The sequence below is a fragment of the Nomascus leucogenys genome, chromosome 14 (assembly GCF_006542625.1).
Source record: "Nomascus leucogenys isolate Asia chromosome 14, Asia_NLE_v1, whole genome shotgun sequence".
Classification (NCBI taxonomy): domain Eukaryota; kingdom Metazoa; phylum Chordata; class Mammalia; order Primates; family Hylobatidae; genus Nomascus; species Nomascus leucogenys.
The window spans coordinates 41,444,479-41,458,094 of record NC_044394.1 but is presented as its reverse complement, the minus strand read 5'-3'; the positions used below and the strand labels follow the sequence as shown (position 1 = coordinate 41,458,094).

Here is a 13,616-nt window from a genome sequence, read left to right as displayed (position 1 = left end):
GTGAAAATAGTAAGATCATTTAGCTGAAAAGTTTTTCAAAGCATTTAATAAAATTTAAAATTGAACCACAAACACACAAAAAAAAACTTGAGTAAAATATAAAAAGAGGACAGGCCAGGCGCGGTGGCTCAGACCTGTAATCCCAGCACCTTGGGAGGTCGAAGCAGGCGGATCACTTGAGGTCGGGAGTTCGAGACCACCCTGGCCAACATGGTGAAACCCCATCTCTACTAAAAATACAAAATTAGCTGGGCGTTGTGGCACATGCCTGTAATCCCAGCTACTCGGGAGGCTGAGGCAGGAGAATCGCTTGAACCTGGGAGGTGGAGGTTACAGTGAGCTGAGATCAAGCCATTGCACTCCAGCCAGGGCAACAAGAGCAAGACTCCATCTCAAAAAAAAAAAAAAAAAAAAAAAAACTTCCTTAATTTGATGAAATCTGATAAAGTCTAATACTAGCCAATAACAAATAACATAATCAACAGAGAATTATGGGAAGCTTTTCCCCCAGTGCAGGACCAGATGAGGATGCCTGCTATCACTCTTTAATCAGCATTGTAGTGGAGAAACAATACAGTAAGAAAAAGGCATTAGGATTAATTTTTAAGCCAAAAAAATTGTCATTATGTGTATATGACACTATTACACGCCTGGACAATCCCTGAAAACCCCAAAACTGTTACAATTAATAACTTATTGGATACATTATTGTTACAATCAGATTACTATATACTAGTATGAAACCAATAGAAAATAATGATCAAACTAGAGAACAAGTATCTATGACAAAACGAGCCAATAAAGGATCAATTTGCAGATTTAAGATAAATCCATCAATATAAAAAAAGGGCCCTACAAAAACATGCACAAAATGAGCAAAGCATATGAAGAAAAGGCACAGAAGCCAATAAACATTTGCTAAACTCTACCTCACATGAAACCCGCCACTGCAAGTTCCAGGTAAGAGGATCCCTGCAGAAACACTGCAGGGCAGGATCCCAGGAGGCAGGACCACCGGGGAAGTGATGGAGCCCTTGCAGTGGGGAGGGTCTCAGGCCCAAGAAGGCCAGGTGGCTCCAGACCTCCTGCTGCAGCCTCCCCTTACTCCCCACACCAGGCACAGCCCCACGTGAGTGCCCCGATGCAGGGAGGATTCTGACTGGCCATGTCTTCTCTGCCACTGTGCAGCCTGCTGAATGGCAGCCTCCTTGCCCATTACATCATTCCAGGCTTCCCTTTCATGGGTCACCTTCTCCCTCCCAACACAATGCCAGAATCCACCCCAGGAGGATAGGGACTGGGAACCAAACTGTGGCACCATGAGTGGAGACCCTGGAGGCAGACATGGGTATAGGCACAGAGTGGAAACATGCTAGGCCTGGCCGACAGGTGACAATCACAGAGGATGGGGACATTCAAGGGCAGACACGGACTGTAGGCACAGGAGAGAAGACCTGGACTACAGTCACAGGGGATCCAGACAAAAAGGGAGCTCGCTGGCTACAGCTGCACGGCAGAGAGGCACACCAGGGACAGACATTGGTAGAGGTGCAGGACAGAGGAGTAGGTGAAGGTTGGCGTGGGCAGGGGGCACAGAGATAAAGACACCCAAAGGTAGATGTGGCTGTAGGCTGAAGGGTGGAGTCACAAGAGTCCTAATGTGGGCTGCATGGACAAGGGCTGGAGACACAGGAAGACAAGCATGGGAAGCAGGCACACTCAATGACAGGCCTCTGCTGCAGTAACAACAGATGGAGACACTCAACGAAAGAGACTGGCTGCAGGTACAAACACTGGGGATAGGAGTTTTGGGCACAGTCTCCTGGGAGAATGATGGCCCAAAAAGCATGGATGAAAACACTGACTGTGAACATGGATTAGGGGGACAGAGAATGTAGCAAACATAAGCTGGCATGGGCAGAAGCTCAGGGGACAGACAGACAAAAACATCAGAATGGGCTGCAAACACAGGGATTGAGGCACTGGAGGACTGCTACTGCCTGAAGGCTAAGGAGATGGCAACATTCAAGGCAAGCAATGTCCTGCAAGCACACAGGATGGAGACTCACATGGCTGGCATGGGCTGCAGGAGCAAGAAATGGAGACTTCTGGCAGGTGGCATAAAGTGCAGGCAGAGGACAGACCAGGTGACAATGCACAAGGGCAGACGTGGGCTTCAGTCATTACAGGATGGTGATATTGGCGAGAAGATACAGGCTTCAGGTGCAAGGATGGAGACACACAAGGCCTGGCATGGCTGTAGGCAATACAGGGTGGAGACACTGGGAGGTCAACGTGGCTGCAGACACAGGGTTTGGAAACACCTGACAGAAAATGTGGGCTGTCAGATAAATCCCTGCTTAGAGAGAAATTTACAGCCTTAAAGGAATGTGTTAGAATAGAAAAAAAGATTGACAATCAATCATATAAACTCCCTTCTCAAGAATTAAAAACAATCAAAATGAAAGAATGCAGAATTAAAGTAATAAAGAGCAGACATCAATGAAATAGGAAAAAAAATGCAACAGAAACAAATCAAGGATAAAAGTTGGTTTATACGGTCGGAGCGGTGGCTCACACCTGTAATCCCAGCACTTTGAGAGGCCGAGGCGGGCGGATCACGAGGTCAGGAGATCAAGACCACCCTGGCTAACACAGTGAAACCCCGTCTCTACTAAAAAATACAAAAAATTAGCCAGGCAGGGTGGAGGGTACCTGTAGTCCCAGCTACTCGGGAGGCTGAGGCAGGAGAATGGCCTGAACCTGGGAGGCGGAACTTGCAGTGAGCCGAGATGGCACCACTGCACTCCAGCATGGGCGACAGAGTGAGACTCCGTCTCAAAAAAAAAAGTTGGTTTATAAATATTAATACACTTAATAAATCACTAGTGAAACTAACTAAGGCAAAGAGAAAAGACACAAAAAAACAGTATCAGGAATCAAAACAGAAGCCTGCTCTATAGAGTAATGTATTAAGACACTAGGAGGGTTCTGTGAAATACTTAGGACTACAAGTTTGACAACAGAGATTCAAATAACATCACACTGAAAAATAAACTTACTAGGCTGGACATGGTGGCTCATGCCTGTAATCCCAGCACTTTGGGAGGTCGAGGCAGGTGGATCGCCTGAGGCCAGGAGTTCGAGACCAAGCCTAGCCAACATGCCGAAAACCCGTCTCTACTAAAAAATACAGCTGGGCACTGTGGCTCACACCTGTAATCCCAGCACTTTGGGAGGCCGAGGCAGGTGGATCACGAGGTCAGAAGTTCGAGACCAGCCTGGCCAACACAGTGAAACCCCGTGTCTACTAGAAACACAAAAATTAGCCGGGCGTGGTGGCACACACCTGTAATTCCAGCTACTCAGGAGGCTGAGGCTGGAGAATTGCTTGAATCCGGGAGGCGGAAGTTACAGTGAGCCAAGATCGCGCCGCCACTGCATTCTAGCCTGGGAGACAGAACGAGACTCTGTCTCCCAAAAAATAAAAATAAAAATAAACTTACTAAAATGGACACAGAAATAACATAAAACAAAAAAACTCCTACATATACCAAAGGATTTGAATTATTAGAAGTCAAACCAGCCAACAAAAATACTGTTCCACATGGAAAATTCCACACCTAAAGAAATATTCCAAATATTTAAGGAAGAAAACACCTAAATTTCTCAGACTCTTCCAAACAGAAGAAATATAGGAAATATTTTTCAGTGCCTTTTTTTTGTGAAGCCAGCATTACGTCGACACCACAATCTGAATAGGACATTAGAAAAAAAAATTATAGGTCCTCTCTTTCATTAACAGAAATACAAATATTCTAAAACAATCATATCATATGAATTAAACCACATATGGATATGTAACACATGGATACGTAACACATGGATACCAAGTGAGATATACTAAAAAATGCAGGATTGCTTAACATCCAAAAATAGTTCGCGTAAAATATCCTATTTTCAGAAAAATAGGAGAAAAACATATGATTATTTACAGTATATGTAAAAAAAGCATTTATTCAAATTCAACAATTAGTCATAACTAACTCTTAGCATATGTAAAAGAAGGCAGCTTCCTTAATCCGATTAAGTTTGTCTAAAATGAAATTATAGCAAATTACATAAGGAATACAGGATCACTGAAACCTTTTCCCTGGAATCAGAACCAGACACACCGTGCTCAGGAGGTGCGATCGGGACAATAAAAGAAGAAAATAAAGAAAAATAAAGGTGTAAGAACCAACATTTAAGCAATATAGCTGTTATCATACGTGGCTGACACTAAGTACATAAGTAAGTACGTAAGTACGTAAGTACATAACTACATGTACATAAGTACATGAAAAACCCACCACAATCCAAAAATGACGACTATGAATATGTGAATTAAACCAGGTAACACGATACAAAATCAATCTATAAAATCAATTAGTTTCTGATTTACCAGCAAGAAAGAAATGTGAAATAAAATTAAGGTACAATGACCAGACTAAGAAACAACTATCTGCACTAGAAATGACCCCATAAAGGATTAATTTATAGAATACCTTTTTAAATTCTTCAAATCAACGTAAGAACACAAATGACCCAACAGAAAAGCCAGCACTGAAAATGAAGACAAAGACGCAAAGGCCAATAAATATTCACGAAACGTCACTTCACTAACTTATTTCCAGTTCCAGATGACAGGAGGCCCTCAGGGACCCAGGAGGCAGGACCACAGGGAGGTGACAGCGCCAGCAGCAGGAGGTGGGGCCTCTGCCTTGGCCCCAGCCAGGCCACAGCTCCGGGCGGGCTGCCGGGGCCGGGAAGCCTGAGCAGCCTGGCGCTCCTGGCCCCTGCACACGTTTCCCTCCCTCCACCCCGTTCCTCTCTCTCTCTCTGTGCCTTGGGCCCCGTGGGATGCGCTCACATCCAGACTCACCAGGCCCGAGACGCTGGGAGAATGGAGAAGCGCTTGCGAGCCGAAAGTCCTCCAGGAACACCTGAAGGAAGCTTCGCCTGCACCTGGGACACCCTTCCCTGATGCTGGCCTCAAGGCAGGTGCACCGCACACGCTTCCGGTCCATGACGACCACACCACAGAGGAGCACGCGAACCCAGCCTCCACGAAGAGAAAATGGCGGAATGGGCCTTCGCCCCCCTTTTATCATGGCTGTACTCAACCGCTGCATCTTGGAAGCTTGGTTCTGATTGGGTGAGAAGGAACTTTTTTCGACAACTCTTATTGGATAATAGTCTCCATCTCTGACTGGATAATCTTAACTAATCAGAGTTGGAGACTTATCCAATCTGTGTTGGAGTACAGAGTCTGCTCTCATCGTATCAGAAAGAGGCTTCCAGGATATGTCCTTTGAATACAGACATTATAAAAGGGAGGCAAAGCTCTGCACCTGCCGTGGAGGTTGGGCTCATGTGCTCCTCTGCATTGGAGTTAGCCAAGGAGCGTGTGCAGAACACTTGCCTCGTAGGCCAGCCGTAGAGAAGAATGTCCCAGGTGCAGGCAAAGTTTTGTTCATGTGTTCCTGGAGGATTTTTCCCGTGGCAAGCACTTCTCCATCCTCCAGCATCTCAGGCCTGGTGAGTCTGGATGTGACCGCTTCCTATGGGGGCCCCAGGCACAGAAAGATGCAAAGGAGGGTGGATGGAAGGGGAACGTGGGCAGGGCCCAGAGAGCACCAGGTTGCCCGTTTCACCAGGCACCCCTGCTCCAGTGCAAGGGAGATGCCGGCCAGGGACCCAGGGCCGGGCTTGGGGTGGTGGGCAGGGCAGGGTGGGGCTGTGTGGTGGGGCACATGGCCCACCCGAGGAGCCACTTCTTGGGGAGCCTGGAGTGGGGAGGGGGCTGGCTGGGGTCTCTGTAAAAGCCTCTTCTTAGGCAATGTCCTTTAGGTTTCCTGTGGGCTGAAACCTGAGATAAATGCCCCTCACCTGACCCTGAGGTCTCTTGGGGTACAGAAGGGTGAGAGGAGTGGAAGGGGGCATCCCCCTCTCAGTTGGTTTAGATCCTCTCTTAGCACAGACCACCATTTCCCCATCCTATAGCTGAACCCCTGTTTGCCCACCCCAGCCTGGAGTGTAAACCTGGGCAAAGGTTTACACGAGGAGACTGGATTATCAAGGGCTTCTAGGGATGGGGCAGGGACAGAAGCTGACTGGATGGAACTGTAGCCCCTAGAGTGCATTCCTGGGTGTCAGGCTCTGCAGAAGGGGCCAGTGTGGACACTGCACCCCTCTGGAGCCCCAATTTCTTTATCTGCCACGTGGGTTGGCCTCTGAGGCTTGATGGCATTTCTGTGCTGTGAGGTGGGCCTGGTGGGTTTGGGCTCAGTTTCCAAGGCAGGATAGGCTCTTGGTCCCCTCTTTCTCTTCAGCACCCAGCTCCGGGCCAGCACCATGGGTTGAGCAGTGTGGGGTGAAAGACAGCGACTTCGGGGGGGTCACCTGACACTGCAACCCATTTCCCCACCAGACAGGGTTGAGGCAGGCCGGGCTGGGGTGGTGGCTGCCTGGGAGGGCCTGGGGACGGTGAAGTTCTGCCTTCTCCTGTTCTCCATATTAGGTCATGGGAAAGCATAGCTGGAAGGCCCACCCGAATCACAGGTGACGGGCCTGAGAGCAGTGGCATGCACACGCACACGCACGGCACCCAGCACGAGGATTTGGAGAAATGAGGCAAATTCCTGATGATGGGTGGGGAGGGGGTCCCCAGCCACCTGGGAGTTGGCAGGTGGCCCATGGTGATGAAAGCCCAGGGGAATGGAAACAGAGGAGCAAGCCTGTTGTAATCGCTACACCCACTTGGTGGCCTATAAAAAGCGTGTGAACCCTGGCAGCCCTACACAACTTGGGGCCCCTAGCTCCTCTCCAGCCCTTCTCCTGTGTGCCTACCTCCTGCCGCCGCCACCATGACCACCACCATCTGCCAGTTCACCTCCTCCAGCTCCATCAAGGGCTCCTCCAGCCCGGGGGGCGGCGCGTCCCACACCTCCTGCCGGCTGTCTGGCAGCCTGGGTGCCGGCTCCTGTAGGCTGGGATCTGCTGGCAGCCTGGGCAGCGCCCTCGGGGGTAGCAGCTACTCCAGCTGCTACAGCTTTGGCTCTGGCGGTTGCTATGGCAGCAGCTTTGGGGGCGTTGATGGGCTGCTGGCCGGAGGTGAGAAGGCCACCATGCAGAACCTCAATGACCGCCTGGCCTCCTACCTGGACAAGGTGCGCGCCCTGGAGGAGCCAACACTGAGCTGGAGGTGAAGATCCGTGACTGGTACCAGAGGCAGGCCCCGGGGCCCGCCCATGACTACAGCCAGTACTACAGGACAATCCAGGAGCTGCAGAACAAGGTAGGTCCTGCTGGTGGGAGGGGTCTCTGGGGGGCATGACTTCTTCCCCCCAACTCCTGCCCTGGCCAAAGGCCTGGAGTCCAGCCATAGGGTCTCAGGGAGCCAAGGGTGGTTTGGCTGTGGCTTAGCTTCTGGGAACCTGCCTTGGGGCCCCTGTGTGGCCCACATACCCCTTTTCTGGGGGCAGCAGGCTGAGTCAGGAACAAACAGGCCTCGTGGAGCCCCTTGGAGCCTCAGTTTCTCCCTCGTGGAGCTCCTCCACCTGGAGAGGTTATAGGATGAGGCAGGAGGATGCAGATGGAGGGCTGGGCCCGTGGGCCGCTGGATGCGTGGTGTCTTGCTCCTTTGGAGCAGGGGTCAGCAGGAGGGGATTTGGGGAGATGTGGAGTGGGGGTGTCTGAGTGAGCTCCCCATAGCACCTGCTTCGGGGGGAGGCAGAAAGGAGGGGGTGGGACCTCAGGGTGGGGAAGGCCTCTGATGTGCCTTATTTGGGGACTTTTCTGGTTTCTCCTTTCCTCCTGCTGTCCCTTAAGACGGGCTCAGCAAACCCCAGGGGGCGGGGCTGCTGGCTGGAGCCCATGGTTAGGGATTGGGAGGATTCTGATTTGGAACCACTCTTTGGTGAGGGCTCCTTTAGCCTCCTTTTGGGGGAGCCTATCAGGGGCACCCTCTAGCTGACTGTAAAATGAGGGGGTTGCCCACATCCCCTCCCTTGTTCCAGAATTCTGGGACAGCTTCTGCCCTGGGGACATTTTCCCTTTATTTTCTGGTTGCCTCATACTCCCAGCCAGCTGTCTCTTCTCCTTTAAGGATGAGCCTGGCATGGGGGTCTGGTGGGGTACTGAGTAGCAGGGGAAGAAGAGGCACATTTCAGCCCTTCAGACTCCTGCTGGCTCCTCCTCTGCCAATAATACAGCACGGGGCAAGGGAGGGGCTGGGCGGGAAGAGAGGCCCCCAGGCAGGAAGATCTGCTCAGAACCCTGGTGTGGGCTCAGCCACCCCCATCCAGTGACCTGACTACTCTCCCATCTCCTCAGATCCTCACAGCCACCGTGGACAATGCCAACATCCTGCAACAGATTGACAATGCCCATCTGGCTGCTGCTGACTTCCGCCCCAAGTGAGTCCTAGCTGTGAGCTTGGGCAGCCTTGGGCCAGCTGGGGGAGGATCTCAGGGTACCCCTCCTGACCCCAGGACTCCTTGGTTGCTTGTGGCAAGGCCCAGGAGCTCAGGGTGGGGCAGTCCTAGGAGCCCCACTCCTTAGTCCAGGATGCAGTAAAGGCAGCCAGTTCTGAAGGTTGCTGGGCTTAGGCGGGGAATAGAAGAGAGGGAGGGGAGGCGGGAGGCAGAGAGAAGTAAGGAAGCTGGTGGGCATGGGATCTGGCCTTGTGATGGTCCCAGGGCCCGGGGCTGGAATTTGTCTCCACTCAACCCTCTCGTCAGCCGTTCCAACCCCTTAGAGTCCTGGCAAAATGAAGGCAGGTGAGCAGCCAGGACCTGGACCTGCAGGTCCAAGCAGCCTGGGCTGAAGTCCCTGATTCCCACGGCAGGTTTGAGACAGAGCAGGCCCTGCGCCTGAGTGTGGAGGCCGACATCAATGGCCTGCGCAGGGTGCTGGATGAGCTGACCCTGGCCAGAGCCGACCTGGAGATGCACATTGAGAACCTCAAGGAGGAGCTGGCCTACCTGAAGAAGAACCATGAGGAGGTGAGGTGGCTGGGGCAGAAGGTGAAAGATGCTGAGGAGTGGGTGGCAGAGCCCTGGGGCTGGGCCATGGCTGAGGCCATGGGAGAGAGCAGAGCAGGTGCACTGGGATTAGTCACCTTAGAGGGCTTCCCTGTCTACAGAGCCCTGATCCTTGGGGTCCAGCGTGCAGGGCAGACTCCTCTTTGTCCCACACTGCTTCTCTGTACCCAAGGAACCTCCCAGGGTCCGGCAGAGATTCCCTCTACCTGCCCTGGCCTCCCTCACAAGGGCGGGGATAAGTAAGGAAGCCTCCTTCTTGTCCCATTTCAAACTCTCAAAGCTCAACATCTACACAGAAGCTTGGAAATTAGAGGGGAAATTTTTGGGGCATAGGCCTAATAATTAGATTTTATTTTGGAGAGCCCTTGGTCTAATGGGGGAGATAGAGTCTGATGGTGGAGGCAATACAAGCAGATGAATAAAAATCATTTAGAGGGTCAGATAGAGCAGAGGGAGAACAAAGGAGGGGTCCTTGTGGGGAGTGGGGTCCCCTCGTGGGGGAAGGCTTGGGAGTGAGAGGTCAGGATGGGTCCAGATGCGCACATCCACATCCCCTTTTTCCACAGGAGATGAACGCCCTGTGAGGCCAGGTGGGCGGTGAGATCAATGTGGAGATGGACGCTGCCCCAGGCGTGGACCTCAGCCACATCCTGAATGAGATGCGTGACCAGTATGAGAAGATGGCAGAGAAGAACCACAAGGTTGCCGAGGATTGGTTCTTCAGCAAGGTGGGGGCTGCTGCAGGCCAGAGGTCTCTCTTAGGGGCTGGGGCTCAGGGGCCTTAGCACTGACAGTAAGCCCACAGCCAGGTGTCTTGGAGGTGCCCCTCCTCAGCAAGCTGCATGGACCACAGGGTCACCCGCTGCATCAACAGACCTGGAGCTGAGCTCAAGCTGGAATCTGGGGGGTGGGTAGGGAGGTAGGGAGCCTCCACAGAATAAAGGCAGAGGATAAAGACCTTGGGAGTCCCCACCTCTCTCTCAAGAAGTCAGGAACTAGCACCAAGAGCCAGGCTACATGTTCTGGCTGGTTCTCAAGTTTCCAGTCTGTGCCTCCCACACGCAGGGATTAACCATAACAAGTTAACATTTCAAATGGCATGTTTCTGGGCTTTGGGACGTGGGAAGCTGGTGAGAAGGCACCACTCTCTCCACAGTTAGATTTGGGAGGAGGCCTGACTTGGGAGAGGGATCCAGGCTCACACCACCCTGTCCTGTGTCCTGTCTGCAGACAGAGGAGCTGAACTGCAAGGTGGCTACCAATAGCGAGCTGGTGCAGAGTGGCAAGAGCGAGATTTTGGAGCTCCGGCGCACCATGCAGGCCTTGGAGATCGAGCTGCAGTCCCAGCTCAGCATGGTAGGAACAGTCCTGTGCATGGGGGTGGGCCCAGAAGAGGACCCTGACAACCCTCACTGACCCCTGGTCTTCCTGCCGTCCTGCAGAAAGCATCCCTGGAGGGCAACCTGGTGGAGACAGGGAACCGCTACTGCCTGCAGCTGTCCCAGATCCAGGGGCTGATCGGCAGCATGGAGGAGCAGCTGGCCCAGCTTTGCTGCGATATGGAGCAGCAGAACCAGGAATACAAGATCCTGCTGGACGTGAAGACGCGGCTGGAGCAGGAGATTGCCACCTACCGCCACCTGCTGGAGGGCGAGGATGCCCAGTGAGTGGGGGGAGCCTGGGGTCAGAGCTGGGGGCCTCTTGGCAGGGGTGGGGCTCTCAGACTCACATCTAATTTACTCTGTTTTTTTTTCTTTCTTTCTTTCAGCTTGACCCAGTACAAGAAAGAACATAAGCATCTTCGTGGCTGAGGCCTTGGGGATTGGGTGCATGGGACAGGCAGCCCACCTGCACATTGCTGTGGCAGGGTCCCCAGGAGCTCCAGGAGTTGATGGCTGTCCCTCAGCTGGGGTGGGAGAAGTGACCTATTAGCACTGAGGATTGATACTCAGAAAAAGATCAAATGAGAGAGACACTGTCTGGTCTGATGGGGGTGGGCCAGGGAACTGGTCCTTACCTTGGAGAGCCTAGTCTGATGGAGGAGACAAGTCCCAGCTCTGGAGATTGTCATCTGATGGGAAGATAGGTACACGGTCTCATGATCTTTCCTCTTGACAGCTTTTGGATGAGCAAAAGCAGTCCTGTCTCTGGGGACTCTAGCCTGATGGGAAATAGGGACATGGTTCCTTGTCCTCCAAATTCCAGTCTGATGGAGAAGATATGATCCTAGCCCCAGGGTTCCTAGTCTAACGGAGGAGATAGGGGCCTGGTTTTTGTCTTGGTGATCGCAGTCTGATGGGGGAGATGGGAGCAAGTCTATGTCCTGGAGACTGCAGAGAAATGGAGACGGATTTCGTGGAGTCTACATGGCTCCTTCTGGCAGGACACACTGGGTCAGAATCAAATAACCCATCTGGGGAGGCAAGACTCACACAGGGCCACCGACAGAGGGATGGGATGGAAGGGAGGCGGTGGCAGGGACAGGAGGGATTTGTGTGCAGTGTGATGTCGAGGTGCCAGTGGAGGCACTCACAGCACCTGGGGGAGGACGAGGGAGAGAGCCGGCTCCTGTCCATGAGGGCTAGGGGGCAAGCGAGGGTCTCCTGGCCCCTACCCACTTTAAAGTGCCTGCTTCTTCTGCAGCGGTTACCACCCGTCAGGTGTGTAGCATTGTGGAAGAGGTCCAGGATGGCAAGGTCATCTCCTCCCGTGAGCAGGTCCACCAGACCACCCGCTGAGGACTCAGCTTCCCCGGCCAGTCCCCCAAGAGGCAGGGAGGCAGCTGCCCCATCTGCCCCGCAGTCTTCGGCCTCTCCAGCCTCAGCGCCCTGCTTCAGTCCCTTCCCCATGCTTCCCTGCCTGATGACAATAAAGCTCGTTGACTCAGCTATGAAATGTGTCCTTGTTCTGGCCCCTGAAGTGGGCACTAGGGACAAAAGGGTGAAATGGGAAGGAGTGAGGGTGAGGGGAGATGGTGCTTGGATACCCCCTGTTGTTGACTGGCAGGTCAGGGGGCAGCTTAGACTAGCATAAAGGGTAAGTCTGGGGAGAGTTTGGAGGGGGGCGCTCACATCTCCCAAGGGCTGGAGATTTTCAGGGGGTGGTCCAGGCTGCACTAGACCCGGGGTGGAGTCGGTGTATCAGGTGTGGTCCTAGGTCGCCACTGCTTGCCCTGTGAGTAGCTCTGTGACCTCGGGAAGTTAGGCAGTCACTTCCCCTCACTGAGCCTTGCTTTCCCATCCATAAATGGATGCGAAGATCTCAGGTGTGCGAGCCCGAATCCGCAGAGATGACTCACTCAATCAGTTGCTCCTCCAGGTCTTGTGGGCTGTGCCCTCCCCCTAGATGGGGCACAAGGTGGTCAAGGGCTGGGATAAGCACAAAGGGAGGGTGGGTGGGGGAAGCAGGCTGGGTGGTTGGGGCCCCGACTCCTGTGTGAGTCTCAGGAAATCCCCAAGAGGGGCTCCCATTGCCTCCGCCCTGGGAATGTGAGCAGGAGGCTGGTGTTTTCAGTGAAGGCTACGGACCCCAGGCAGGTATGGGAGAAAGGGTGGGGCCTCTCTCAGGGATGTTTCCTCACATGCTCGGCTGTTGCTCAGGATGCGGATGGGGTGGAGTGAGGGCACTGCAGATAGGGTGGCTGTGCCCAGGGAGCAGTGCCACTCTCCCTGGTGGTCTGGATCCTCTTTGGTTCCCCACTAGGGACAGGTGTGGCGTGAGGGAGGGTAGAAACTGCCTCCTAGGAAAATGAGAAGGAACAGTCCTGCTCCAGCCACTCTCGGCACCCTCTGAGCACCAGCCCCAGCTCTTGCTGGTGGCAGCAAATGTGGCTGTGGGGAGCAGTCTGTGGGAGGTGAGCCTGACACCTGGAAATCTTCCTTCTAGTAAATCCGGAAACTGCCAGGCGGGTTGGCCTGCTTTCCTGGTTTTCTTCAAGCAGGGGTTTGTGGGAGGAGGGTGCCTCCACCTCATCACTGCTGGAACTGTGGTGTCTCTGCTGCTGCAGAATCAGACCAGGGCCCCCAAACACCCTCTCTCTCCTGGTGCCTGGAGGCTGGGGGTGGTGCCCAGGCCCGAGGAAAATGGGAGTGACCAGAGCCCTCTGAGCCTGGGTTGGTGGGGGTTTGGGACTGGCAGAGGCCAGGGATGGGGATGGGTACTGACCACTGGGGTATGGGTGACTTTGGGCTGGTCACAGGCCCTCCCTGGACCTCAGAGCTATGACATCCTGGGAAAGTGTTTCTCTCTGCAGGGGAGATGGCTGCCTGGAGTCGGGGACTTTCACCTGCAGCGGCATCTGCACGACTCAAAGCAAAGGCAGGCTCTGCTCCATCGGAGGCTGACGTCTCCCTGCTGTCTGGCAGCAAAGGTGGTGCCATGGAGGGCAGGAGGAAGGCACTGTTTGCACCAGGCCCCACCACACATCCTGCCACAACCAGAAGAACCAGCCCTGGGCTGCAGATGCCTCATTCTGGAGGGTGACTTCATTTGTCTGAATAGTCCCCGGAAGCAGGGAGGGTCTGGGGGAAG

At 53.4% G+C, this 13,616-nt stretch overlaps 1 pseudogene; it reads left to right on the top strand.

The window, feature by feature from the left end:
* The first annotated feature begins 6,908 nt into the window (after positions 1-6,908).
* Positions 6,909-11,954, top strand: LOC100600691 (annotated as a pseudogene).
* Positions 11,955-13,616: the final 1,662 nt, after the last annotated feature.